Source organism: Chelmon rostratus, chromosome 11, assembly GCF_017976325.1.
Source record: "Chelmon rostratus isolate fCheRos1 chromosome 11, fCheRos1.pri, whole genome shotgun sequence".
In the NCBI taxonomy this organism is placed as follows: Eukaryota; Metazoa; Chordata; class Actinopteri; order Chaetodontiformes; family Chaetodontidae; genus Chelmon; species Chelmon rostratus.
In genome coordinates, this window is record NC_055668.1 from 14,092,993 (window position 1) to 14,120,981 (window position 27,989).

Genomic DNA, 27,989 nt, shown 5'->3' on the forward strand with positions numbered 1-27,989 from the left:
AAGGCAGAATATAACACACACAATGCCACACACACACACACACGCACAGTGCTGCTAAATACAGCCAAGCAAATGAGTTCCACAGCAGCTGTTACATAAGCAGCGACGCCTCAGTTTAACTGTGCCAGCCTCGATGTATAATTCACTTCCACTCATCTGAGAAAATATCTGACATGGCAAAGAAGCACATGTGCAGATGCATTCAGACATACGGCCTGTGACGCTGTAAACTCAAGAAAGATGGAGGGGAGGGGGACGGGACTGGCGTGGAAAACACTCATTCAGCAAACTGAGCAGAAGCCAGGCCGACTTCTAATCTCTCTCTGTCTCTCGGTCTTCCTGTGTTTCTGTCTCCCTCCTTCGCTGTTCCACCATGCTTCTCAACTGCAGGCTTTACATAAATACCTGGCACGACATTTAGCTCCACGGGACCACTGGAAAATAATGGAGCTGAGGATCGAATCTGAATCCAGTTTTGAATCCTTTAACAAATCTTTTCTTTTGTTTGGTGGGGTTATGGAGACAACTTAGTTCAAAACATATGCCCTGCTTTAAGTTCACTCCTACCTAAACCACAGATTTTGCACTGTGCTGAAAGGGTGCAGGACTTCCACCACGCATTTTGTCACTGCTCTGTGACATTCATCCCTGGTACAGAATTTGCTCCTCGCTGGGGGGGCTGCGCTACAGCTGCAGGCATAAAAACACCCAAGCGGAAATATTAATTCTGCTTTATCATTCAGCAAATATCAGCTCAATAAGTTGCAGATTTTTCTGCAGGGACGGTGCACTTAGTGGAACCAGAACTGCTGTTGCACTGCTATGCAGAATCTGACGGGTCACAGGATGGTGGGCGGAGCACTCGTCCCACAAGTTCATACTTTAACATGCTGGACTGGTCTCTCATTTGTCTTGAGTACCCTCCTGCAAATCACCAGTTTTTTCTTTGCAGATGCCTGTAGAGACTATCTCAGAGAGAATGTGACTGATGGATGAAAGTATTTTACTAGCTTGGAAATGGATCCAAAATGGAGCTGACCATTGGAACCAAACCCTCAAAGGGAAGGAGAAAACTTCACTTCCTTTAATTTGGAGCTACTTTACTATATTTCAGTACAGTACATATACACACATGCATACACAGGAAGCATGAGTCAACACAGTTGGAAAGGGTTACGTATGAAACCTGCACCACGTGACACACATTTACCTCATTTGTTTTGCACAGAGGAGATGAGGTAACCCATCTTCTTCTTCTCTGCCCCCTCTCTCACTCCCCTCCGCCTTACCCCCAACTTCAACTACACGTCAGCGTTCGCGCCTCGACACCTGCCCGCTGACAGCCGCTGTGTTCGCGGAGCGAAACGTCACTCCTCCCATCTCTGCCAAAATCCAGTCGGGGTAATTACAGTCTTCTCTCCGGCGTGCTCGCAAATGAAACCCCAACGTGACACGGTCAAACAGACAGCTCTTACAAAGAGTTGAGTGAATGACTGCTCTGACTATAAACACATCTGCTGACACATCACTCCTGAAGCCATAACAAAGTTGATGAGAAACTACAATATGCGGCCCGAGGCGCACGAGGAGTCTTGTAATTACGCGAAGACCGAAGAGAAACAGCGGCAGGCAGAGTGCTTCGTCATCAGAAGAAACACAAAGATTCCCTTTGCACGGGTCACGCTCCTGAGATGCAGCTTAATTGTCTGCTAGAAATTTGATGCTGCCTCATGATCTTTGATGTGAGAGTGTGTGTGCAGACAGATTGGATAACACCTTCCTCCACCTCCTCCTCCTCCTCCTCCTTCAGGCCAACTGTCCAGAGGGTGGGACAGGTTTTCTGAAGGCTGGAATTTCAAATCAATACCCCAACAGTCTGTAATGAGCAGATTACCCAGGGTCAGGATTAGAAAACCTGGGCTCGCACACTGCCAAAAACTCACCATCCCACCTCAACAAATCCAAGCTACAGAGTCTGTTTGTCCCACTTTGTGCAGGCCAGAAGTCTCCAGGGTCAGAGAGAGCAGCTATAGTTGCAACAACTTTAGAAAACTAACTTTTCCAGTGCAAATTAGCTGACTCTGAATCATCCAGCTGCCTTCAATGTCAAGTTTTCCAGGGATTTTTTATCATTATTTGACCATTCAGATCTCAGTTTGAGCAGATTTTAGAGGCCCTCACCAACTTTTTGGCCTTCCCTGGCATTCCTGAACTAGTTCCCAGTCCTGTTAAAATCAGTGGTTCCGTGTGAATGGGCCCGCCGAGCAACTTTTGTCTCAAACTCTTTCCGTTACACACCTTCCATTATTGGCACACCGCAATCGACACCCTCTTAAGTGGCTTCACACTGACTCAAGGCGCTCGTGAATGCAAAGTTTCCTCGAGCAAATTTGTCCTCATGTAAATGAAGCCAAACTGGGATAAAGAGCAGGGTAAAGAGAGCCTGAGTTAAGACGCGCGCACACACACACACGCTTACGCAGAGACACACACACACTCTCTCTCTCCACACTCACCCCTGTGAGAGCCCTGCATCGCTGCCTCCACTTGTCTCTGTCTCTCTTAGAAAAAAAAAAAACAACAACAAAAATGCAAAAATCACTCCAATCTCCGTTGGCTCAGGTTCTCCACGTCTCTCCTGCTTTTTCCCGTCGTCTACCTCTTCTCCACAACACTCCAGCCTCCTGCCGTCGCCTCTGCGCCGCACCAGGACCTCATATCCCGACACGAGGACTTTCAAATGGAAGCCCCCTTATTTTCCCGTCCTGTCCTCTCCTCCTCCTCTCACTTCACTCCAATGTTCCTCTTCTCAGCTTTCCTTCCCTGCTGTCTGCCTTAGCACCGCCTCCCCCTCCTCCTCCTCATTCCTCCCTCCCCTCTCTCACTTTTGTCTGCCAGCCCCCTGCCTCTAGTTTCCCTCTTTTAACACACACACATGCACACACACTCTCCTCTGCCTCTCTCTCCTCCCCCCTTTCTCTTTTTAGCCCGAGCTTCATCCATCCCCTTCTCCTTCACACATATTCTCTGCATCGACACAATGCTGCGTCAGATTGAGCAGATTTTGGAAATGTCATGCACTACTTCTGTTTGGTGGGTGTGTGTGAAAGCAGGTTGGCCCGCAGGTGTCGGGGGAACGTCTCACCCCCAGTTTTCAGCATCTATCCTTTGGCTAAATAACAGCGCAGTCACACACAATTGTGCAATTATCAAACAACACCAAGTACATCAAGAGCTGCAGCCGCTACAGTGAGGGAGGGGGAGGGTCAACTCACTCAGTTGGGGTAAATTACATAACATCTTTGTGCTCATCTTCTCATCTCACACTCTGCATGCTGTCTCGTGCACATGAAGGTGAGCATGAGGACGATTGGGCAGGTGACAGAAAGTGATGTTGAGTGATGTGCTGTGGCTGTTTGGTTAGAGGTGAAGTTGAGAGGGTGGACGGTGCAAAGACAAGGGGGTGTGCAGTGACTGGCTACACTAAGAGATTACCTTCATCTTCATTTAATTAGTTTCTACCATTTAATCTCAAATGGTGGTTCCAGACATTTTGGCTTTTGACTGAAATCTCTCACCAACCACTAGATGGATTTTCATGACATTTTGTAACGACAGTGCCCATAGGAGATGATCCCCTGACTTTTCCTCTAGCGCCACCTAGAGGTTGATATCTTTCAATTTCTCCAATACTTTTTTATGACCAAATACCTGCAAAACTAACAACATTCCTACCAATCTGAGCTGTTTTTTTTTTGTTTAATGCTATTTAGTTAGCTTATTAGCATGTTAGCAGGCTGATGTTAGCGTTTAGCTCAAATCACATCGGTGCCTGAGTGCAGCCTCACAAAGCTGCTGGCGCGGCTACAAGCGATTATTTGACAATCAGAACAGTTCAATTGTTTAATTTTTTCTGACAATTCATTGTTTGATTATTCAACTAACTGTTTAAGCACTAAACTATTGGTGGCTGTCTGTGCAGTGTCTGGTGCACTCACTAACCACTGTAGGTTTACTGTTGTGTGCTTCCATGGAAAACCAGTAGGAGGGCTGAGTAATTCTGGGGAAGGGTGTGTGTGTGTGTGTGTGTTGTGTGTGTGTTGTGTGTGGGTGTGTGTGGGTGTGTGTGGGTGTGTGGGTGTGTGTGTGTTTTCTCTCTCTTTACTGGAACTTCCCTGTACATCGCTCTAAGTCCCACAGCGGTATAACAAGTGAGAAGAGACTTCACTTCTGCTCTCTGACTTGGCACTTTACTGCCATTAACACAGTCCACTTCTCAATGCTGAAAATACAACAACAGAAAGCTTTTGAGCCTTTTATGCATGTGTGTGTATGTGTGTGTGTGTGTGTGTGTGTGTGTGTGTGTGTGTGTGTGTGTGTGTGTGTGAGTCAGCAAGAGTTTCTATTTCAGCCTCCGAACAGGTGACCTACAAACTGAGTATATCAGTTCAGTGTAACATGTTAAACCCTCATAATATGTATGTATAACACACACACAGTAGACAGTCCGCCACCTCTCCTGTATCCTCATTCATATCACGTTTTTCACATTTATTCCCTTATCTCTGTCTGACAACCTGAACAGGTAACTTATGAGGGAAACTGAGTAGATGAGTTTCAGATGAACATTTTTATATTGTTAAACATCACGAACTTGAATTCAGGGATTTTTTGTCCACTTGGGGGCAGTGCAACAAGGTGTACACTGACATGACATCACTTTAGAAAAAAGCCGCTGCGGCTAATCCGTTATCAAGCATGCATATTTACACATTCAGCAGATGAGGAGTGGGTCACGCTGTGTGGATTGACATCTGCTGCCTGGTGCCAACATTTTAGCAAATATCCAACTGTTTTTACAATAAAATGCACAGCATGATTATATTATCAATCAAAATATATATTATGCATTACATAGTCGGGTGAGAAGTTTTATTTTGATTCATAATCCTAAATCAGTTTCCAGACCAACAAAGCAAAAATCAGCAGGTAAGCTGCAAATTAAGTAAAGCATCCATAGAAAAATCAAGCTAATACTATTGCAACACACAGTAAGATAGTTAACAGCGTCTTTAAGGTTGTCTTCATTGGTCTTTTTTTAATCTGCGTTGGGTGCGGCGGTGTCAAGCCATATTGCCTCCATGCTTTGCCAGCTTTAAGAAATTTCAAGTGGGCCAGGGCTGAGATTTCTGACTGTATTTTAACACAGCCTGCAATAGTGAGCAGACAGTTTGGTGCCGGGCAGGTAGCGTACAGCATATTAGAGTTTATTACAGCTTCTACAGCTTCTGAAAACAGCTGCCTGCTGTTCGAGACAATGCTGATGAGAGCAGCGAGACTGAACCAAAATTCTAAAGTTGGAGCCCTTAAAACCAAAACAAAGGGCTGAAAGATGCTTAAATGCTCTGTAGAGTTGAGGTGGACCCATTTCACATTATATATAGTCATTTTGTTAATTATTTGGTTTAGTGCAGCTTTAACTTGTAAGGAAGACGTATAAACCCAAACTAAGGTGCCAAGAAAGACCTAAACTGAGTCTTTTGTATTTTGAAAGTGACCTTGCCTAAGCAGGCGGTGGGTATCGTTGTGGGACAGCTAATGAAGGAAGGGGACAGCTGGGCTGGGACGAGAGGAAAAGACGGAGGGCAGAGGAGGCAACAGATCTGTAATGGAGACGGCGGAAAGAAGAGAGGAAGACAGCTGCTGCTGTTTTGACCACACATGATTATCACCCCACATATCTTTCAAACACTGCCCTTCAGTGTGAGGCCTTGAGCTGATAGAAATGATAAGGAGCTAATGTCTGGATCCAGTGTCAGGTGGCTGCACACAGCCCAAAAACAAAGCAAACAATAACTTGGTTGTAGCTGTCCAGTGCGCACACACACCCTGAGATTAAAAGAAGCAACTCTATATGTGAAGTTTGTAGAGAAAATTTGTTGTAGAAGTAAACAAACACACCGTCCCTGACTCCATTGGTGACACCCGGCTACCGTATGGAACAACACAGGCTCAGCCGCAAATTCCTGACCCCCTGACCCTTCATCTCCCCCTCCCTCCTCCTCCTGTGTCACACACTCCAACTGCCATCCATCTCCAAACCCGGTCCCTAATCGGACACTTCAAAGACGGAGGCCAAGACCCCCATTTCCATAAATGTGTGTTTGTCTATGTGACTAAGTGACCACAGCAGGTCACTCCAAACTGAGGTTGCACCACGGAGTCGGACCAGTGATCAATGTCCCCAACTCCCCGAAAGACAGGACTGAAAACAAGGACGACACTGAAAGGGCGGGAGGGAGAGAGAGAAAGAACAAGAGAGGTAGGAGGAGTGGGGGACGCTTGAGTCAGCACATACTGAAGGTCAGCGTCGTCAGAGGAGGGTTTTGTCTGCAGAGGGTGTTTTATTTTTTTGTCTGGCTCTTTACCTCAGAGTGTCGCCCAGCGTTCTCCTCCTGGAGGTCTAGGGGAGAGAGGGGAATGGCAGAGAGCTCTCATCCCAGGACCTCGCTCCTCTCTCAGCCTCCTGTCCTGCACTCTGGCCTGAGGGAAAACATGGAGCATTGATGTTAACCTGTTGATTCAAAATTGCACTGAAGTTAGCAGCATTTAGAATCTAAATGTCAAACTGTTTCCATGAAGGGCCATGTGGCTGCAGGTTTTCATTCCAACCAAGGAGGAGCACACCAGGCTGGAATCAATTAATAAGTGATCCCTCGATGTTGATTGGTTGGCCTGGTGTGCTCCTCCTTGGTAGGGACGAAAACCTGCAGCCACATGGCCCTTTATGGAATCGGTTTGACATATGTCATTTTACATTACATTAAACCTGCAATATTTGTTTGGCCACTTGGGGGCAGTAGCATCACCTTTAACATGATATGGAGAACTTGTTGACCAGCAGTTGTTGATTTATACATCCAACAGCTATGAAGCAACATTATCATTTACTAAGAGTCGTGTTTCTACCACTTGACAAATATTAGTCCCGTATTCACTCTCTTTTAGCTCTGTTTTTGGTCTCTACACACCCCTGAGGAAAATATCTGGCTCTATAGCTGCTAAATGCTCTGCTATGTTCACCATCTGCCTTTAGTCCTAGCCAGGTAGTACACAACGGGTGTTTAGAGCTTTTTCAATAAAACGGCTGCAGAGAATGATGCCACGAGAGCAGTGAGAGTGAACCAAAACAGAACGGCCGAACAGCTAAACAATGAGCCGAAAGTCACTACAGAGCTCCGTAAGGACGAGTGGAGCTGCAGATCCACGTGACAATGTCCTGTAGATTCATCACTAGAGGTTATGATGCATCCCTCATCTCTCTTTCTCCTCATCTCCTGTCATCTCTCTGCTGTCCGCTGCCAAATAAAGGCACACAATGCCCCTGCACCCATGACCAAAAAAGGACTGACTTAGGCCCTGTTTACACCTGGTATTAACATGCGTCTTGGGTGATCTGATCACAATTGAAGCTCTAAGTAGATCAGTTCACATCTGGCACATCTAGTGACCACTTGTGATCAGAGCTCACTTCCCCGCTCAATGTGCAAATAAATACGTACTTCTATTCTGTTTTTGGAACCGACTGCCCAAACTGAAATCAGCGTGCACGTTTGATGTGTAGTGGTCTTTCAGTGTGGCCCGAGACACATTCACCTACATGCAGCAAAAACAATGCAGTAACCAGATATCAACCTTTCCTCAATGTGTCTTGGGTGCATTTAAATCTGTGCTTAGAGCTGCCTACTTGTGATCAGATCCCCCACGCATGTTAATGCCAGGTGTAAACAGGGTCTTGTTTTAAGTCCAGGGAGTTAGCCACTCTAGGCTAACACAGAACTAATAACCGTGTTTTCAATGGTAGCAATCAGTGACACAGAAGGGAAAGAGGCTTGAGACTCCAGTGACCTGCAATAACACTACTGAAGCTATATGAACTTAGACATCCTTGTCTAACTGACTAAAGTCTGTCTGAAGTGTGACTATTAGTGAGATCTAAGCCAGTTAAAGTCTGTCTTTGAGAAACTGGCACCTGAACAAGAATCTACATGCAAATGAAAAATATGATATATTGATTTTATTTATAATATAATATCCTGAATTGCATGTTCCTGTTTTATGCGCTGCAGAAGAGTTAAGCTAAACAAATCTATGGGCTACTTCAGATTAGGGAAAAAAGCAATGACTTCCTCTGTGCATCTGCTCATCCTATCCTCATTACTACTGTTATTCCTTTCTCAAAAAAATCTTGTGCGTAAATATCTAATGCAGCATCACAGCTAAGACAAGAGCAACAATGTATTTATTCAAAAAAACCTTGTGAGGCTTGGTTTCATCACTTTTGTCGCCCCCTGGTTGCCAGTAATAGAAACTACAAGCTCTTCTGTTTGTACGCGTAAACTTCTTTTTCCCCATTAATGCTAAATCACCCTCCCTTTTTCATTGATGCATTTTTATCATCTGATCTCACCCGTTCTTTCCCTTTGCTTCCTGCCCACCACCTCTCCGTTCTCCATACAAGCAGCCGATGAGGTAATCAGTCAGCTTGTTACAGTCTGATAAGTGATACGATACAACTATTGATTTTGGCCCTTGTGGCCCGGTGCAGGGGTCAGTCCTGCCGTATCGCCCATCTGCCAGGCCGAGCCTCAGAGCTGCTTTCAGGAACCACAAACAGATGCTGACTGAGCTCGTTCAAAAGCTATTCACAGTCAGACAAGCTGCAGGAATACATACGGTCACGCTGACACATTTTCCTTCATAGAAATGGTATTGTCAAGGCAAACTGTGTCAGCTGGAGTTTGATGTTGTGTTTTTTGCAGCACAGAAAATCAGCCACTCTATAACTTTGATCAACTATGGATGAACGCATCATATGGCTTCCACATAAACAGAGGATTTCAGTATGTCTGAATTTTAATGACACTACCCCAGATATAAGGTAGAGAAATGTGCATTGTTTGTTCCATCGACCAAACACCAGAAGCTCAACTATGTCTATACAGATGATACAAAAAATGCTAATTCCATTTGGAAAACAGGACATAATGCATAACCTTTCAAACAAAATCAATATACTCCCTTTCATTCTGACAAATGATCACCCAAAACCTGATTATTGATTAGCCTCTAGGCTTCCTTATGGCTCTAATGTAGCTGATGTTTTAAAGAGGCTCAAATTGCATCAATATGGAGCAAACATGAAATGAAATCATGTGCTGGCCTGTGTCTGTCAACAGAAAATCTCACAAACTTATGGAGGTCAGTTAGGCTTTGGGTTGAGGTTCGACTGATTAAAGTGGCAATCAGGATCTGGGACTTCTGCCATTAGATGATTATTGTGTTCCAGTCATTTGAGGCCTGATTTGATGGCAACGTGCCTTGTAGTTGTTGCTGTGAACCCCAGGGAGACACAGACTGATCATATGAAGCTGAGTGTGGGGTAAAGACATCAGTCTGTCCTAACAGGGAGCCCCCCTCCCAGGAGGACAGATGGTCAGGGTCTTCCCTGAGGGACACAGGGGAGGGTTTGGGGTAGAAATTGTGAGATAACAGGGTGATGGTTAAGTTTATTCAGATGCCCCCACTCTCATTAAAACGCCAGACGCCAGGGATTCAGCAATAGGATTCATCCTAGCCATTAATGTCAAAGATATTTTAGTCTGGACTGAAATGGTGGACCAAACCATTGCCACCCCTACAGCCATGAACGCTAGCGTGTCGAATAATCAAGGAAAGATATATTCAAACAGTGGTCTGCAAATGCAGGCACATGCACTGTACTGTATGCACACAAACACACACACACGTATATGCACACATAAATACATAGATCTGACCCAGGCCTGATTATGGTCGGCTTTACATCTTTTAATTTTCATAAAATCCACTTCAGGGCCAAAAAGACATGACCTGTGATGCTGCAATGATCTCTGTAGGGCTTGGAGTTCATATACACACACTATCTCCAATCAGGAGATGACATCTCACTCTGTATGATGGGCTGATGTGAACCCATGGGTGCAGATTAGATAGAGATTTTTAATCCTTTAGATCACTGGTGGATAGATTACACGGCTACAGCAGCATATGTCCTCGCTGCAGGGACCACACTTTAAGTGAGTACAATGACACTATGATTTAGGGTGGCACTCCCACAGGATGCTGCAGTACTAACTTCAGCTCAGGGCGTTATTAAGGTTATGCAGTTCGTGTGCTTTGGGCTCACTTTGTTAATCACAGTGCTTCTATCATTATAGTTATTGGGTGACTCCAGGTCTCTGCTGTGTATCAGGGCTGCACTGATCGGGGAAGAGTGAAAGGAGGGCGAGGGAGAAAGTAGCTGCCGTCACACAAAAGGCGTGGCTAAATCTGTGCCAAGGTGACTCTTGCAGAATGAAAGGAGAGAGAGAAATGTTGAGCTGACAAACACATTAACACACACATTAGGCAGACAGTATGTAGGGGTGGGTGACTCATGTAATATACAGTATGTAGTGAAGACTTTAAAGGAATTAATAACATGGTATTAAGTGTATTTTTTGTTGAATTTGAAGCTATCATACAACATGTATGATTCCAGTGTATGTTCCATGTATGATTCCAGTTTTCAGAGGATACAGAGGGCTGATGGAGTGCTTCACCACACGGTGCAACGACAATCACCTGAAGCTCAATATCATCAGAACCAATGAGCCTGTGTTGGGCTACAATGCTTCAGCTATGGATGTTGCTGCAAAGAAGCTACATGGACGCTTCACACACACATCTTCAACCCGGCAGCACAGAAGATTTACAGTGAAGTTGACCTTTGGGAAATAAAATGTCATCATATCATCATTTTATCCTAGAAGAAATGTGTGTGAAATTCTGTCATGATCAGTGTGAATTCTTGAGTTGTGGCCAAACATGTTTTGTGAGGTCACAGTGACCTTGACCTTTGGCCTTTGTATCAAAATAGATGATCAATCTATTTTGTGTTGGCTGACTAATTGCTTTAGCTCTGAAAATAACAAGACAGAAATATCTGTTTTGAATTACACACCACATAAATCACATGAGTTCACCACTTTGGTGCCAAAACTCTGTAGATGCAATACTGACATAAAGCAGATCTTCTCAGTGAGTTACAACATTGCTCACAACAATCAATTACAGAACTGAAACAATTAGTCGATTAATGGTAAAGAAAATTACTGTTTTAGTCATTTTTCAAGCAAAAATGTCCCAAATTCTCTGGTTGCAGCTTCTTATTATGAACCAAACCACTGATTAATAGAAAAGAAAACAATCACCAAATGAGCTGATAATGAAAACAATCAATAGCTGCAGCCCTCGCCTGGTCCAGCCTGAGATATTTAAGTAACGGCCGCCTCTGTATTAACTGACAGTCTACATTGTCCTCACTAGACATACCTGTTCATTAATGGAGCTGAGAAGTCAACAGTGCAGTTTCTACACCAGAATAGAATCAATGAGAATAGTAAAACACTTCCCAGGAATAGAGCAGTCAGGTAATGCAATTTCTATGTATCTCTCTTTCCACTTTCGCTGTCATTAAGCGAACACTCACATTGTACTCTGTGCCCGGCACTCTGCCGGCTGCCGCTGTCGTTTTTCCAAGAAAGTGGAAAGCTGCTTTGTTGCCATAATATGCCCTGTGTGATGCTTGGCCCACTTTCCAGCCTGCTTTCATTGTGTAAGCACACATACATAAAACATGATTTGCTGCTTCAATTTCTGACTTTTATTCAGCAGGGATTTGGTGGCAGACAACATCAGAGCCATGAAAAGCAGAGCAGAGCAGAGCAGAGCAGCTCTCCCTCTGATCCTCCGAGCGAGGGAGGGAAAGACAGACAGACAGAGAGAGAGAGAGAGTTGGCTACGTTACAGAGAACAAGGTTTAATCACTGACCTCTACACTTACAACTGAAGACAAACGGCCGTGATTAATGAGGTCCATTCATCTTATAGGTTAAGAAAAAAAAAACAATGGGAGCTGCATTTGCCCACGCTGCTCTGATAGATCTATCTGCTGGATATATTAAACTTCAGTCCTGTTGGTTTGCACCTCACTTCTGATCAAGGAGCTCAGGTCAGGCTCGGTGTAGATCCACTGCTGTTCACTAGAGGGCAGCCTGTCTAAGTCTGGCAACTCCAATGATGGCTGTTTTCAATTAAAACTTTTTTTCTGCCCTGATATTCAAGGAAGTACAAATAATAGAAGAAATAACTGATTTTAATATGTTCAGTACAGATCTGGACCCAGCAATGTGCCATCCAAGAAAAGTTCAGTAAAAACAACAATATCAAAGCACAAAAGTTTTCAAACTAAAAGTTTGTTCTGCACTCTTATATGTTATATTATCACATTATTAGACTGCTAATGTTACTGTTGTTACAGATGCATTAACATGTAAGCAGTATTTTACCTAGTTGATCTATTTTACATACTGTTAGCTTGTTTAGTCCAGCGGCTCCAAACGAAGGACTCAGACCATCCAAAGGTAAATCTGGGGAGAGATGATTATTGAGGGTCAGAAAGAGGAAAAACCTAAGATCTTGAACTTTTCTCTACTTTTTGCTTTCATTGCGAAATATTGGATATTTTTATCACCTTGAACCTTGAACAGCAAATTAAAATAGGGTTGAACGATATGCAGAAAAGAAAAAAATCACACTGTGATCACAATATGGGACTGTGATTTTTGCTGGGGTCTGTACCAAACAAGCATATTCCCTTATGTCTGGAATATGATTTGAAGGCCGAGCCATATCCGTAGCCCCACAAGACTTAATTTACACCTGTATGTTGTGACACATTTTAACTTTATCAAAAACTCGCTCGATCTGAATATTGTATTTAGCCATATTACCATTTTGATAATATTTCAATTTACTGGTCAGCTCTAATTTAGATGAAACGAGCTGAGATGTTTAGTGTTTTTCTAGGTGAAAGGGAAGGAGAATTGGCATTAAATGGAAATACTCAAAATACTAAAAGTGTATTTACTCAAGTACAGGACTTGAGTAAATGTGCTTCCACCACTGCCAGAGGAGAATGACCTCATCACGTACAGTACTCAATCCTCCCTGAAGTGAAGTGACTAATCGATACACTCCTGCTCTCGCTCTGCTCTGCAACGTTCCTCTAAGATTTCAGATCTTAAGTCGTCCCTCTTGTTGGCCAGATTAGATGAGATGACATGAGAACGGGTGGAGCAGCAGCAGCGGTGGTCACATCTATCTCTGTCACCAATCTTAAGAGCAGCAGCTGATGCTCATCCACAGCTGCACACAATCAACCTCCACTAGGAAATTTCTTAGAAAAAAAAGATGATCTTGCATGTTCACAGACAGCTGATGACTAATGAGCAGTGTGGGCAGGGGGAGCAGAAGCAGAGGAAATAAAGCGAGCAGGGGGAAATTAACAAAGAAGAAGAGAAAAAAAAAGGCTGCAGGAAAGTTTTCATTTGCCTTTTCAGCGCTTCAACCACGGCCAGAGCCAAAAGCTTTGTCTTGGCTTTTGTCTGTCTGCGGCTCTATCAGCCTGCTGCTGCTGCTGCTGCTGTAGTTTGTCTGTCTGGAGGATGTGAATCATCTCCTTTCATTCACACACTTTGTTTCCTCTCATATTATTCTCCCAGCCTTCCATTATTTCAAACACATTTCTGTGCACACATTCTGTTTTTCTCAGCTCTAACAAGTGGGAACATGGTGTGCGTGGGGAAGCTGCCACAGGACGACGGGGTGGGGGCCGCCAGATGAGAGATCTGTGCATGTTTCACAGAAACACACTGAAGCACCTGTCAGCATCTGGCTGCACTTGAACTGTGCATTGCACTTAAACATGGAGAAAGCTGAAATGAGACACGGAGCACGAGAGCTGCTGCTGTCACGCTTTACGCTGGCTGCAGAAAATTGAAAGATTTTTGTCTCCATCTTGTTTCACCATCCGTGACTACCGCAGGACGGTTTGTGCTGTCGCAAGAATACAAGGAAACCACTCTGAGGGTGCAAAGTGCTTCACAGACCAGCGGTGGGAGAAGTGCTTAGACTGTTTACAACGATGCAGACACACTCCTGCTTATCCTACTTATGCAAAAGTAGAGAAATGTCATTGGAAAAATGCACTTAAAGCATTAAAATAAAGGTGCTTATTCAGCAAAAGGACTCTCTCTTGTCATACTCTTATATATTGTATTATTATAATAATAATGCATATATTAATATGTATAGCTGGTCAAGGTGGAGCTAGTTTGAACTATTTTCTATGCATTCAGGTAGTTCAGTCCAGTGGTTCCCAACCTGGGGGTCAGGCCCCTCCAAAGGATCGCAAGATGTACATCTACAGAAATATGTCTTCATGTTTTGGACCTTTCTGTGATCTTGGCTGTTTTGTGACACATTGGATCATTTCACCTCTTAAACAGTTATTTAAATGAAACCATCTGAGAGGTTTGGAGGAAAAATGCCTCTCTGGTGGGATTGAGAACAAAATGGAAATAGTCGAGTTAAATACTCGGTCTTCAAAATTGTACTTAAGTACAGCACATAAGTAAATACTTGATTACTTTCCACCACTGCGGCAGACGTGTCACAGCAGAGATAACACTCTTATTCACAAGATGATGATCAGGAAGCAACAACAGAGCGAAGAAAAAGAGCACAAGAGCGAGTCTGAGACATGAGATGATTCCCACATTCTGCAGACGCCTCCGGACACGCACATCGTGAACGCTTGCGCATGCTCATGATTGTGTGTCTGTACATGTGTGTCCTTTGCCACAGTAAGCGTGTTATTGGAGGTGAGCCAGGGGCAGGAGCAGCAGAAACAAACGAGGTCCTGTGCAACCCGGAGACTGTTCCATGAATCATCGAGGAACTTATACAGTAGCTGGCCAGTCCTCGCAGCCTTCAGCCCGCAGTTAATAACTTCCCATGCAATGTTTCCCACAGTGGGCTGATTAAAAGAAAAACAAAATCCATCTGGCTTTCGCCATACTCCACCACAAAAACACAAATATATATATAAAGAAATGTGTTACTGACTTAACACAGAGAAATAATGCAGTTTTCGTGTAGCAGAGCCAAATCCGTGAAAATGAAATCAACATCACCCTGAGCGTGCACTGCTGCAGAAAATACTTCATAAACTAAAAAAGGTTATTTGCAGACACACTGAACACCTCCTGCATTTACTGTCTGAAACAAGAGCTATTTCCTCTGCCTGTGACTCAGTCAGATCATGTGTTTGTGTGTGTGTTTGCCTGCAGCAGATACAATAAACAAGTGCACCGATGTCATCCAAGTCAGCCAGAAGGGAAGCCCGTGGTTAGATGTAGTTCAGGGAACACGTTTCTCGCTCTGAAACACATGCATTCACGTGCACGTGTGCTTGTAGCCGTGTGTATGTGCGAGGCGGGGGGAGAAAAAAAAAAAAGGAGAACACAGATATGCAAATGTGAAACAAGAACAAAAACAAGAACGTGAAGGACACGGGAGGTGGTGCACAGTTAATTTATTCTCTAGATTAAGAAGTAAAATCAGGTGCAGGATTTAGTTTGCCATGTAGTGTCTCGTGTTTGATTCTGTCTTTTAAATTGAACACGTCGCTCTTTGAAGTGCGCCAATTGCCTCAAAAGACAGTCTTTTCATCCACTGAGCTGAGCGGCACGCAATTTCACATCCGTTTCACAGCATATTTGTGCCAGACACTGTCTGACTGTAGCACCTTAGCACCTCACACACACACACACACACACACACACACACACACACACACACACTCACACACACACAGTCAGATCCATCAGTGTGTAATTCTCTTTTACTTGTACTTCAGTGGCAAAGGTCAGCGCCCACGTTTTCTTGCCTGTATTTACAATCTCGGGGCATTTAAAGTATGTGTGTGTTTGTGTGTGTATGGAGCTAATGGAGACTGACATGAAGACTGACACGGATGCTGAGCTGTGCTGCGCTGGGCCAGGCGGTCTAACCCAACAGCAGGGATAAACTATAAATAGACTCATCCACCCCCAACACTCCCCCTTTTTTCTCCTGTTTCCTCTTTTCCTCTTGCTTAATCTGCACACTTTTTACTACATTCACTAGAATGTACTCAACAACGTTGCTTTCTATTTCCTCCACCAACTCCACGCATCTCCTTCTTAATTTTTGCCGACATCACCTTCATCATCCCCCCTCCTCATGGTCTCTCTGAATCACCCTTTTTCTGTTTTCTTCTACAAAGATGGGTTAAAAAACAAAGACCTCCAGAATGCTGGAATAACAAATAGGCCAACACCAATGTTAGTCACAGAGGAGAGATGGGAGAGCGTGAGAGATGGGGGGAGATGGGCTAGTTAAGGGGGGAGATGGGGGAGTTGGAGTTATGTAAGCGGGGCTAATCCCCTCCCAACCCTGCATCGTAAATGAGACAGGATGACACTGGCCTCATTTCATCCGTTCATCTCCACGTCCGCCGTCGCTGCTACCCCTCCAAACCGCTCCGTCTCCACCCCAATCTATCTGGTCTTTGACAGCAAACTGGCGCTACGTACAATTTAAACTCTGCACGCCAGCAAATCCGGGTCTGCTGACAATGAAGAGAAGTTTGAGACGCGTCCCTTCCCCCCGCTTTACTTTACTCTGAAATCAACGGCAACATCTGATTTTAGAAAGCTCTCTTACGTAACACGAGCCATCCAGGACAGTGAGAGAAAGAACGGGACAAAATCCTGTCGACAACAACTCTAGTATTCCAGATCCTTTCTAGGAAAAGTGGCGCTTTCTGCAAACTTCATGATACAAGACTTTGGAAAACAAAGGCTTAGCTCCCCCCAACATGACCCTCACCCTTCCAGCCCTTCTCCACTCATCTCTAACCCGACAGTCTGACCTCTCCTCGCCCCTGTCCCCTCTTGCACGGCGCCCAGACACCCTAATCTGCAGAGGTATGATTTGCTCCACGGGGTCAACAAGGCCAGAGTCACCTCAAAGGAAAACATAAGCGATCACGTTGCTTCATAATGGCCTCAGTTTAAAATGACCTTCTGTGCTGTGTTTCGTGCTCATTAACGAACGTTAGCGTGCTAACACGCTAAACTAAGACGGTGAGCATTATACCTGCATGACATCAGCGAGTTAGCCTTGTTACTGTGAGCATGTTAGCATGCTGATGTTAGCACTTAGCTCAAAGCACAGCCGTCCAGCTTTACAGGGCTGCTAGCACGGTCATGAAACAACCAGGTTTATTATGTAGAACATATTAATTGCCATTATTTCATTAAATGTCAATGATGTGCTAACTCTCCATCGAGTAATGTGCTACATACAGGCTGTGAGCTCACAAAAGGTCGGTTTGTTCGACATATCTTAACATTGAGAGCCCGTCTGATATTAAATTTAGACATTTGAGAGTTTAAAGAGCAACTTAGAAAGAAAAGAAGTGTTTGGCTGCCCACTCTGGTTGAAGAGAATATAACAGAGCGCCCTTATTGTCACTGCACACTGTACAAAGAAATTTGCTGTGCAGCTCCTAAAACAGCTCATTTAACATTCCGCACATGAACACACATACAATAAGCTCCAGCCTTTCATACAGATCAATAATAACAATAAGAAAAGATAAAAAGAAGTGATGAACGATGTTGGGGTGATGGTGTTTTGTGGAGTTCAGTTCAAGGATGGCTCTGGATTAAAAGCTGTTTTTGAGCCTGGAAGAGCGGGTCTTGAAGGCCCTGTAGTACCTTCCAGATAACAGCAGAGAGAGGACACGATGATTTGGGCGAGTTGCATCCTTCAGAACGCTGCCAGCTCAGCAGAGGCAGCGGGATCTGAAGATGTCTTCTAGTGAAGGAAGGGGAAGTCCAATTATTTCCTGGGGTGTGTTTTATGACTCTCTGGAGAGCATTTCTGTCTGCTGCTGAACAGTTGGCATACTGTACTACAGTATGTCAGTAAACTTTTTATCGAGCTGTGGTAGGAGGTCACCAGCAGCCTCACAGTCAGGCTGGTTTTCATAAGTGTCTTTGAAAGTGAAGCCTCAAGTGGACATTCAAGGAACTGCAGTTTTTTGGCACTTCTGTGTTGCTTTCTACCCCAGAGGTTGCTGCTTGGGTCCTCTGTGATGTGGGTTCCTACAAACTTAAAGCTGGAAACCTTCACTTCTACCCCTGTGATGCTTAGAGGAGAAAGGTCCTTGAAGTGTCTCCTAAAGTCTATGATGAATTCCTCCATTTTTTTTTAATGATCAGTGATAGATTGTTTTCTGTACACCATCCTGCCAGTTCGCACACATCGTCTCTGTAGGCTGTCTGGTCCCCATTTATCAGTCCCACAAGGGTTACATCATCTGCAAATTTAATGATTCTGTTTGGGTGTGTGTGTGGGGGGGGTCCAGTTGTATGTATACAGGGAATAGAGGAGGGGACTCTATAACGTCTGTGGGCAGTTGGACTGGATAATCCTTCATCCACCTGCACAGTGAGTTATTAAGACCCAAGTCAAACAGTTTGGTGACCAACCTGCTGGGGACAATAGTGTTAAATGCAGAGTTGTAGTCAATAAAAAGCAGCCGCACACAGACTTCAGCTCCGCATTCAGAGTGTGTAGAACCCTAATTCTACACCCTGCAAGTGTCACTGCAGCAAGGTGAGACGTTCAAACACCTGTGGTTAGTAAAAACAAGATTTTTCAAGGGATGTTAAGCTACTCTTAAAAATCCAATAATGAGACATAAAAAGCATTTGTTAAAGAATCCCTTAAAAATCGTTATATAGGAATAGATACAGAGGATGTTTAGACATTTTACTATGCAGGGGTAACAGTTTTTCTAAGTTACTATAAACACATCTTTGGCATTTCCATGTTGCAGTTTCTTCACTCAATAATCTGGTCATCAGTTTTTCAATGAGTTTTTCTACTTTACAATCTGTCGTCAAGCCTTCAGTTAAAATACAACATTATGACCTTGAAGGCAGAGGATCACACTGTCCGTATGAGCAAGCTACACTGGAGGAGGATTCACAACCTGAGACACCAAACCTTTATTCAATGCATCAGAATAGATTATTACTGATCTGATTATTAAAAAGTTTAGTAAGCCCCATCCACCTCTCCAATCTGCTCAGACAGGACGCTCTACTAAACTTTGACCTACTTCTGTCTGCCCTCAGTCTGGGCCGAGGGGGGGTGGGAGGACCAAGACCCCAAACACAGTGAGCTTCATGCTGATCCGGCCTGTTAATAATATGAATATCAAAGCCTTATTTGGACAATACATCTTTTCAATGTCAAATCGCAAAGGGAAGCTGAGGGAGGCTTGAGGACGCGTGCATGTGAAAGAATCACACTGGACTCATTGTTTTGCACATTTAAAATTCAGCTGGACACACACACACACACACACACACAGTATATATCTCATGCTGAGGACTTGATTTCACTTTTCTGCTGATGAGCCACAAGACAAACCCCGTCCTTCATCTTTTTTATCCATACTGTGTCTCTCTTTTCCAAGAAATCCCACTCAGCAGATGGACACAATCCTCCATAACCAATTCTCTGCAGGATAATGCCGAGCAGACAAAGACACGGCGACACACAACACCTACGAGATTCAGCTCCGTCAGTCTGAGCCCAAGTCCCACCGAAGCTGAGCTGAAACCAGCGACAGCATCACTTCATAAACTGCAACTATGTTTAAAATCTGCCAAATGTTTCATAAGCGCAGGCCAGCTTCCAGGCCAGCTGAGGCCTGGCGATCCATGTGCAATGGGACCGCTGGGGGATGAGGGCTGGCTCGGACGAGAGGGTGGTGGGAGTTATGTTACCAAGACCACGGCTGGGACGGCATCCCAGAGGTTCCCGGAAGAATTCTGGGAACATCGGGGCCCAACATGTGAGCATGAGAAAGAAAGAGATGGAGGCATGGACGCTGAGGGGGAAACATCTGTCAGCAATTAAAAAGGAGGGATCAATCCCATAGTTTCACCACTGAGAGTACGGTATGCAGAGATACGCCGGGGTCATGATGTAAACACTCTCTCATGGTTAAAACTTCCCAGCCCCCCGTCTTCCTCTCCTCTCTGCTTCCACGAGACAAGCTGGCCACAGTTTACCCGAGCGAGTCAGCTGAGCAGGAAGGGGGAGGGGCGCCGTGTGGCACGCATTCTGCCGAGGGGTCATCTGGCAGACGCGTCCTCCGAGCTGGCTTCACTCTGCTGAGCAAAATGCACACGCACACAGAGAAGTAGTTGGCCAAGAGGGTGGAGGAAATCCAATCTAGAATTCAGACACATGTCCAAACAACTGGGTGTCAACAGATCTTTGCTTATGTTATTAGCACAGAGGTGCCTCGCTGCAACATGCTGCGCTGATTCGATTCTGCTGAGGTGGTTGTTTCAGACAGGGCTGAGAAAAAACTGTGAGACAAAATCATATCTGAGAAGCCCCTCTAAAAGATCCTGAGGAAATCACAACCAAACCAGCAGGGGCCGATGAGATTTTAAACCGGATCGATAATTCACACTTTGCTTCCCTTGCTGGTGCAAATCGGGTTTTCAATAGAGGCAAATCAACAAACAGCTTAATCAATGCCACTCGCACTTGTGAGGACGTGGGGCGTTGTTAGTCCCGTCAAGAGCTAGACTCCGACACAAGATTTCTTCTCTGATTTCAGGCTACAAGAGGAAAAATGTGTCTTGACTCAACAATTCCAAGAGGCCAGAATGAGTTTTCTCACAGAGACAAGACCGCTACCAAAGAAAACATCGAACTGTTGCAGCTGCAGGTCGTCTCCAGCCAGGCCCACCCCGCGACCTCCTAAATCCGTTCATCTGCTACCAGCCAATGAGCCCCAATTCTGGATCTAATGCTTGTGTCATCCATCAATCTTGTGTTAATGTGTATCTGTGTGTGTGTTTGTGTGTGTGTGTGGTCTGCTGTTTCAGCACTGGCCATTTCGGTGCTCGTACATCAGCCTCCTGACAGCAGTGAAGTGACGCTTTGTGACATATGAGGCCACTTTACCTTCTCCTCCTCAGGAGAAGGAGAGACCGGGAGTGCTGTGCTCAAATGGATGAAAACGGTTTCCGTGCAGTGATGGTGCTCACACTTTGCATGCTGGACAGCTGCTGCATTTCCACACTGCCAAGGTTGATATCTGCTTACTGCAACTGCGATCATGACACGAGGGTTTCAACTGCATTTTCAGCGAGTAATTGAAGTTTGGGGTGCAGTGAACAAATACATGAGTGTTGAGCAAACACAGTTTGATTGGCCTACTAATGGACGTCTAGAGCAGCTGGCAGACTTCGGCACTCCTGGTTCTAATGTGATCTGTGCCAGAGTTCTGCCCACTAATGTCCATTATACACAGACTTACTCCACTCTGCATTGATTCTGTGTCTCCTTACAGACTGTAATGGCTTTCAGAGCCCATCTCTGCCTGCCACCTCAGCTATCAGATTCCAACGGCAATTTAATTGACCTGCAATCTACTTATGCAAAGAAAACACATTCTGAGTCTCCGTTCGTGTTGAAAAAGGGTTCTGCATGAGCATGATAATAGACAGGCAGTGTGTCGGCTCATGGGAATTTTATGCCTGCTTTTGGGTCTTTTTAAGTCCGTAAAAGTCAAAGGGGGTAATGACAGGCTGAGTTTGGCTATGGCAGGCCAGCGTCAGAAGTGGTCCACCCGAGTCTGTACAGACACACCTTGGGCCTGATGAAGGGAGGCCACATGTGTTGGTGAGCTCCTACAGCTCCACGTTCCTCGTCATTAGTGTTGGTGGCTCTGCGAGGCACAGCAGTGCTTTGATCTTAATGCTAACAACATCATGCAAAAATCAAGGAATCACCCAAGTTATTACATTCATCCACCTGGCAACATGCATATTTCTACCTGATTAAGAGATATTTCTGTCTGGACAAAGGTGGTGGACAGACAGGCCAACTACGTTGTCCACAGAGGCGCCGCAGCCTCGCTAAAAAAATAAAAGACTTGACACAGCCTCATTCTCAAATTTCAAATCATTGCAGAGTAATGACTTGACCTCGTGTAGCTCGATGGCTAAGACGCCTGCACAAATTCATGTCATGAGAGCCTCATCAAATCATCAAAACCAGGTCTGACTTCATTTTAACTACAACTCTCCAACAAAAAAAGTACATAATTCCTAATTTCTTTCTTTTCTCTATTCACAGCAGAGATGGCTGTATTTGAGTTTGATTGCGCGGCACTGACCTCGCCATTATCATCAATACACAACTGATGGCCTCCACTGCAATCACTCACCTAATGAAATGTTTTTCTGTAGACAGCCTGCATAATGCTAAGAGTCTGAATACCCTTGATTTAAAATGTCAGTGTCAACACTCCATTCATTCATTCTGAGAGATTAACAAAGAGCCTCATGAACCCGAAATAGCTCACCTGGCTTTAAGCATGCAGGCTCAGAAATGCAAAAAAGTCCTAATTTCATCCCTTTTAAGGTTTATTTTTTTGCAATGATATCAAATAACAAACAGATTAGTTCAATATAAAGGAACTGCAGAGCAGGACGGGATGCTCTGCTGCACTGCTTATGCATCCACGTGGCTGCAGGAAACAATCACCACATGTCTCTTGTTGGTGGGAGTTTTGCCCACTGACAGCAACATTTTCCAGCACACTGCTACTGTAAGAACTCACTAATTTTACTGCAATATATCTATAACCCAAGAGCTCATTAAATCAAATTAAACCTGTTAACTTTGGAAAAACCCTCAGATAACCTTAAAAACTTAATGAGAAAATGAAATGATGGCACTGATTTGAGCAGTTGGGCCTCTTTAAAAGTTCCAATCTACAACTCACTGTCAGACCGGTTAACTCTTCTGGTAAAAAAAAAAGCAGCTCAGTGAACCATCAAGGAAAGTCAACACCAACTGGGTGAGTGTGTGAATGTGAACGAAGAAAGTTTGGTGTTTTCCTCCACCTGACTCAAAGCTGTGAAGATGAGTCTGGTGTAAACATGAAACCTGCTGTAGAACAAAACAAAATACTGTCTCCTTTAACAGCGTGGACACCAGTTTAACATGAAGAAATTCATAATGTGAAACTCTGAAAGCATTTAAATGCTAGAGATGTTCTGTCATTATTGAACTAAGCAATAACAGACATAAGGAGAACCATCTCCCCCTCCATCCCCAGTGTTTTCTGCCAGAGGAATGATGCATGTTGTGTTGTTTATTTCTGGTCAGTGTAAAAATCTCTGGAATGCAAGTGGATGACATGCATCTACAAATGAACCACATATGCAAGATTCATTTAAACTAACTCTTCAGAACTCATTTTACTGTCGACTTCAGGAGTTTGGCAGCTTATCATTCGCCCGCTCTGACCTGTATGACAGACGACAAATCCACCTGCTGCTGCGTCTTGAAGTGGAAAAAGCTTCAAAATGCTGCATATTTGAAACTCACCTATATAACAAATAATTAATCTGCTGTATTGGTCAATCACGCTGAAAATAAAAACTGCATGAACATGCAAGAAAAGTGATGGTGTTACACTTTCAGTGCAGAACTGGGCCTTCTAAAGGAGGAAAAGGAAGGTCACTGCAAACCCAAGCAGCTACTAATTACAGTTTCCCATACAAGGGTAGTTGTTTTTTTTTGTGTGTGTGTGTGTGTGTGTGTGTGTGTGTGTGTGTGTGTGTGTGTGTGTGTGTGTGTGTGTGTGTGTGCGTGAGTCTGACTGACAGCTTGTCTCTCCCCTGCTGTGCTCTTGCTCTTGTCCCGTTTTAATGGGCTGACAGCGTGAAACTGTGACGGAAATCTCCCCCGCTGTTAGACACATCACAGCTGAGCGGAATCAGAAGCAGAACGCAGAACTGGATCCCAGAACCAACATCACTCGAGCAGACCGTATCTAGACCAACCAAACCGCTCAGGTGATCAAACAGGCCTGCTTGTCTGACGTGGGAAGGGTTTAACGGAGGGAGGCGCAAGACAAAGCTAAGAAAACATATCTGTTGAGCTCCTCTGAGTGCATCATTCCCTCCATGGAGTTAGAGGCTCCTGTGGCGCCTCCACATACAAGATTTTCACTTGAAAGCTCAGCATTATGTTCGAAAGTGAAAGGCTGGCTTGTCTCAAACATACCGACGGCGGCGTTCAATGAGAGCAGTGTGAGGTGGAGATTCTGTTGTGTAAGGCTTTTGGGGGCTACGTTACATCACGTTGGCTGACAATGAATTAAATATGCCGACATGCTACTTGCATGCTTTTAATCACATCCACCACTCACCATCATCATCATAGCTGTAGCAGAATGAAATGGCAATCCGTCATCACTGCAATCCCAGATGCCAGCAGAGGCATTTAGCTAATGAACATCACAGGTGTGGATCAGATTTGTCTCTATATATGCATCAGTTTGGCGTGGGATATACTGTGCGCTGCTCAATCTGGGATTTTCCTTTAGTTTGTTATGTAAGAGTGCGCCCAAGTGCACAGAATGTGCCCCCGTGTATGTGTACGTGTGTGTGTGTGTGTGTGTGTGTGTGTGTGTGTGTGTGTGTGTGTGTGCACTTTTATGTGCTATTTTCAGCTGAGATTATCTAATGAGCAAATTAAGCCGCAAAAGCTACGATCTGAACAGTAGGCGTGTCTTCAAGGTTTCAGCGTCTTCAGAACAAGTGCTGGCAGATGCGCATCAGCTGCGACTGTGCCTCTGGCTGTGTTCTAGTTTCCACTCACACATATTTGTCAACTCAGTGCAGGCATGAATGGAGACGACGGGAGGCCGGTTCGTTCGAGAGGAGGAGCAAAAAAGCTGGAAAGAAGCAGAGAGGGAGTGGGAAAAAGAAAGGGGGGTGTTTTAGGAGTATGTGCTACCAAAAAGCATACTGACCGTGACTTTGTTCGCTCCCCTCAGGGCTTCTCGTCCCGTGAAGGAGCCGTGTGATAAAAATGATCTCTCAGCATCACACCCCTCCTCCCCCTACCTGCCCTCTGTCCGCCTCCTTAGCTGCTCCAATCCTGATCGCCTGACAGCCTGGTTATCACCTCCCACCACCACCACCACCACCACCAAGTCCTCCCTCTCCCCCTTCTCTCTCTCTGTTATGTGTCCTGCCACCTTCCTCCCTGCTCCTCCTCCTCCCCTCTGCCTGCGCTGTGCTGTGCTGTGGTGACAGAGCAGGATGATATAGGGTCTCCCACCGAGGTGGCGTGATGCCCGTACACTAAGTTAACATTCGTGCAGGAGAGGAGGGAGCATGTGTGTGCAGAACCTTTAAGAATCCACGTTTGCGGCGTGCGTGCACTCATGTGCGCTTGTCTTAGCGTTTGCACTCAGCTGAAGTGTCATAGCTGTGACAACATGACGTCCAGCCCATCAATCAGCTGCAGGGAGACTGCTCACCACAGATGAGGAGGAGACAGAGAGGATCTGAGGCATGCCGCTGCTCCTTCGCTGTTAATATATATCTGCTCCTGTGGGGATTATTTATGGTCCAATAAGACCCTGGGCGTTTCCACTTCAACTACTAACTAATCCATATATTAAAGCAGGCCTTGAGAGCATAAAACAAATAGAAGGTCTCTCCCTCTTTGTGTGACCTTTGCTTTTCATCACATTCCCTTCATCCCCTCAGCCACGAGAACTGCCAAAACAAGAAAAGTGGCGTGTGAGTGTGTGTGAGTGTGTGTGTGTGTGTGTCATTGCAAGGGGCTGCCCAGGCCCATTCACTGAAACAGCTGGATGGAGATAACAGGGCAGTACTTATTCTCTAGTTTCTGTCCTGTGTTACCCTTCTGTCTCTTCTCTCCCTCACACACACACACACACACACACACACACAGCCGTGTTTCTGTCACTTCTGGAGACATTACATAGACAAACATTCATTTCCTGGAGACTTGCCCTAACTCCAACCCAAACCTTCACCCTAAAATGTAATGATTCACACTATGGGGAGTTGCGTTTTGTCCCCATAATGGAGGCGAGTCACCACAATGTGACCGTGTAAACAGATTTATGTCCCCACAAAATGAGTAATTCATGGCCACACATGCCAGTTCTTGAGGAAAAACAGCTGAATTCAGTGCAGGAACCTGCAGAAACCGGTGGGAAAACGAAGTCACTGCATTAACTGGATCAGCTACAGATTATGCTCATGTACTTTAATCACGCAGACAAGTCAAACTATCAGTAACCAATTACTCACGTAAACTAAGCCATGCACACTCAAACGCACCACTATTAATTCCACAACTTAGTACTATCAACCTCCATGTTGACAAACCACGCTTGATTTGGGGTAATTTTGCACAAATTGGCAATAACAAAATTAAATAAGTTGCTCCCATCCTTCACTAGATGTGTGAAAACGGGCTAAGACAGCTTTACAACACAGCCAGTAACTTTACTGAAGCCTCCTGTTGAAGGAAACAGCACAAAAACACAGACTTTCTCACTAAATCACTGTTGCACGTTGCGTTTTCAACTCACCTTAAGCAAGATGTTGTTCACGCGCAGCCCGCACCGCAATATTTCCCGCAACAGTGAACGTATCCGCGCCACAACTTTTCTGAAATAAACAGCAGCCAGCTCAGAAAGAAAAACCTCCTGCTCTCCTCTTCTTTCCTCTCTGTAGTTGCGGTCTGCTCCGTCTCCCAAACCCGTCCAAGTCCACAGCAGCTCGGTGGATCCGCCGCTGCTCCGCCGCTGCTGCCCGGGCTGAGTTTGTTTGGTATGATCACCGGCGGAGCCCGACCGCTGCTCTGCGGGGCGGGCTGACTCTCTGCTCCGACAGCGGCTCGACTACTGATCCACAGAGTGAGGTTTAGGACCGTGGAAGGAAGGGGCAGGGGCTCCGCTAGGGGGGGATGCGACCACCGATGAACAAATTCTACACTTTGTGTTTATAATAAAGTAGAATTAGCCTTTAACTCTTTCTCTATGTGTTGGTTTTACAGCTTCTGTCGGCGCCATTTGTGCCTTTTTAGTGCTTTAATACTCTGATAAGTCTCTTTATTTTAAATGTTGAGCTGCACCATTTGGTCGACTGTCAGTCAAGTTTTGTTGAGAAAAAGTTGCTTAAATGCATTGCATGGTGGTTGCTTGTTTCATTGCAGTGTTAATGGCACGTGTTGTTTTTCAGAATAATTAAAAATAAATTCACAGCAGTAAGTTACTTTTACTTTTAAGGCTTTTATATTCATGTATAGACCAGCAGTGCCCAACCTTTTTGTCTTGTGACCCATCAAAACAAATCAATATGTTTTTTGACCTCTTGTCACAAATATTTACAAATGCAATGATGAACATCTAATCGGTGTAACAGAAATCAATATTTCTCTTTCTTGTGACCCTGAGTGGAATCACTGTCTTGTTGTCATTGGAACACATAATACATATTATGAAACAGACATTTACATGGGGTGCATTTAGGGGACTGTAGGGACCAAACACACTGACATCCTGCACTGGTGCCTCAGTGGTTTGTTGCTGTCTTCTCACAACAATGATAACAAAGGGACACTGCTGATGTAAAAATTAATCATCCAGAATATTTCTTTGATGAGGCTAATTTGCTTTTTCAACGGTGTACATCCAAAACAGGAGAGCCAGCTGGTTGCAGGTGAGTTCACCATGGGCTCTATCCTGCTTTGAACTCCTAGGCTCCCGCCCACCGCCTCCTGTCCACTCAGCCGCCCTGGAAACACAATATGCGGCCTTCTCTTCCAACCACAATAGGCCGCCACCTGCCCGATTCATCCGTGAAAGAGGAGCTCAGTGAATGCCTGAGTTACCTAATTTGTTTGAGGAATGTATGGATTGATTTCCACAAGGTCTTAAGTGCAAAAATCCCTGTCAGTCAAAAAGAGCAGCTGCTGCAGAAACATTAATCCACATAGAGTGACCTGAGTGTCCTGATACTCTACAGGTGAGATAGGGTGGCCAGTAGTGATAAATCTGTATACATGTGTTCAGT

General features: G+C 44.8%; 1 protein-coding gene across 2 annotated transcripts in view; it reads right to left on the reverse strand.

Moving 5' to 3' along the window:
• lzts2a (leucine zipper, putative tumor suppressor 2a) overlaps positions 1–26,631 on the reverse strand; it is a 43,127-nt gene extending 16,496 nt beyond the window's left edge. The window contains exons 1-2 of one of the 2 annotated variants that reach the window (XM_041947439.1): positions 26,504–26,631; positions 6,429–6,543 (exon numbers count right to left, since the gene is read on the reverse strand). The gene's annotated coding sequence lies outside the window, so the exon portion shown is untranslated. Of the gene's footprint in view, positions 1–2,516; positions 2,553–6,428; positions 6,544–26,503 lie in introns of those variants that run through there. The other variant, XM_041947440.1, reaches the window with a different exon arrangement.
• Positions 26,632–27,989: the final 1,358 nt, after the last annotated feature.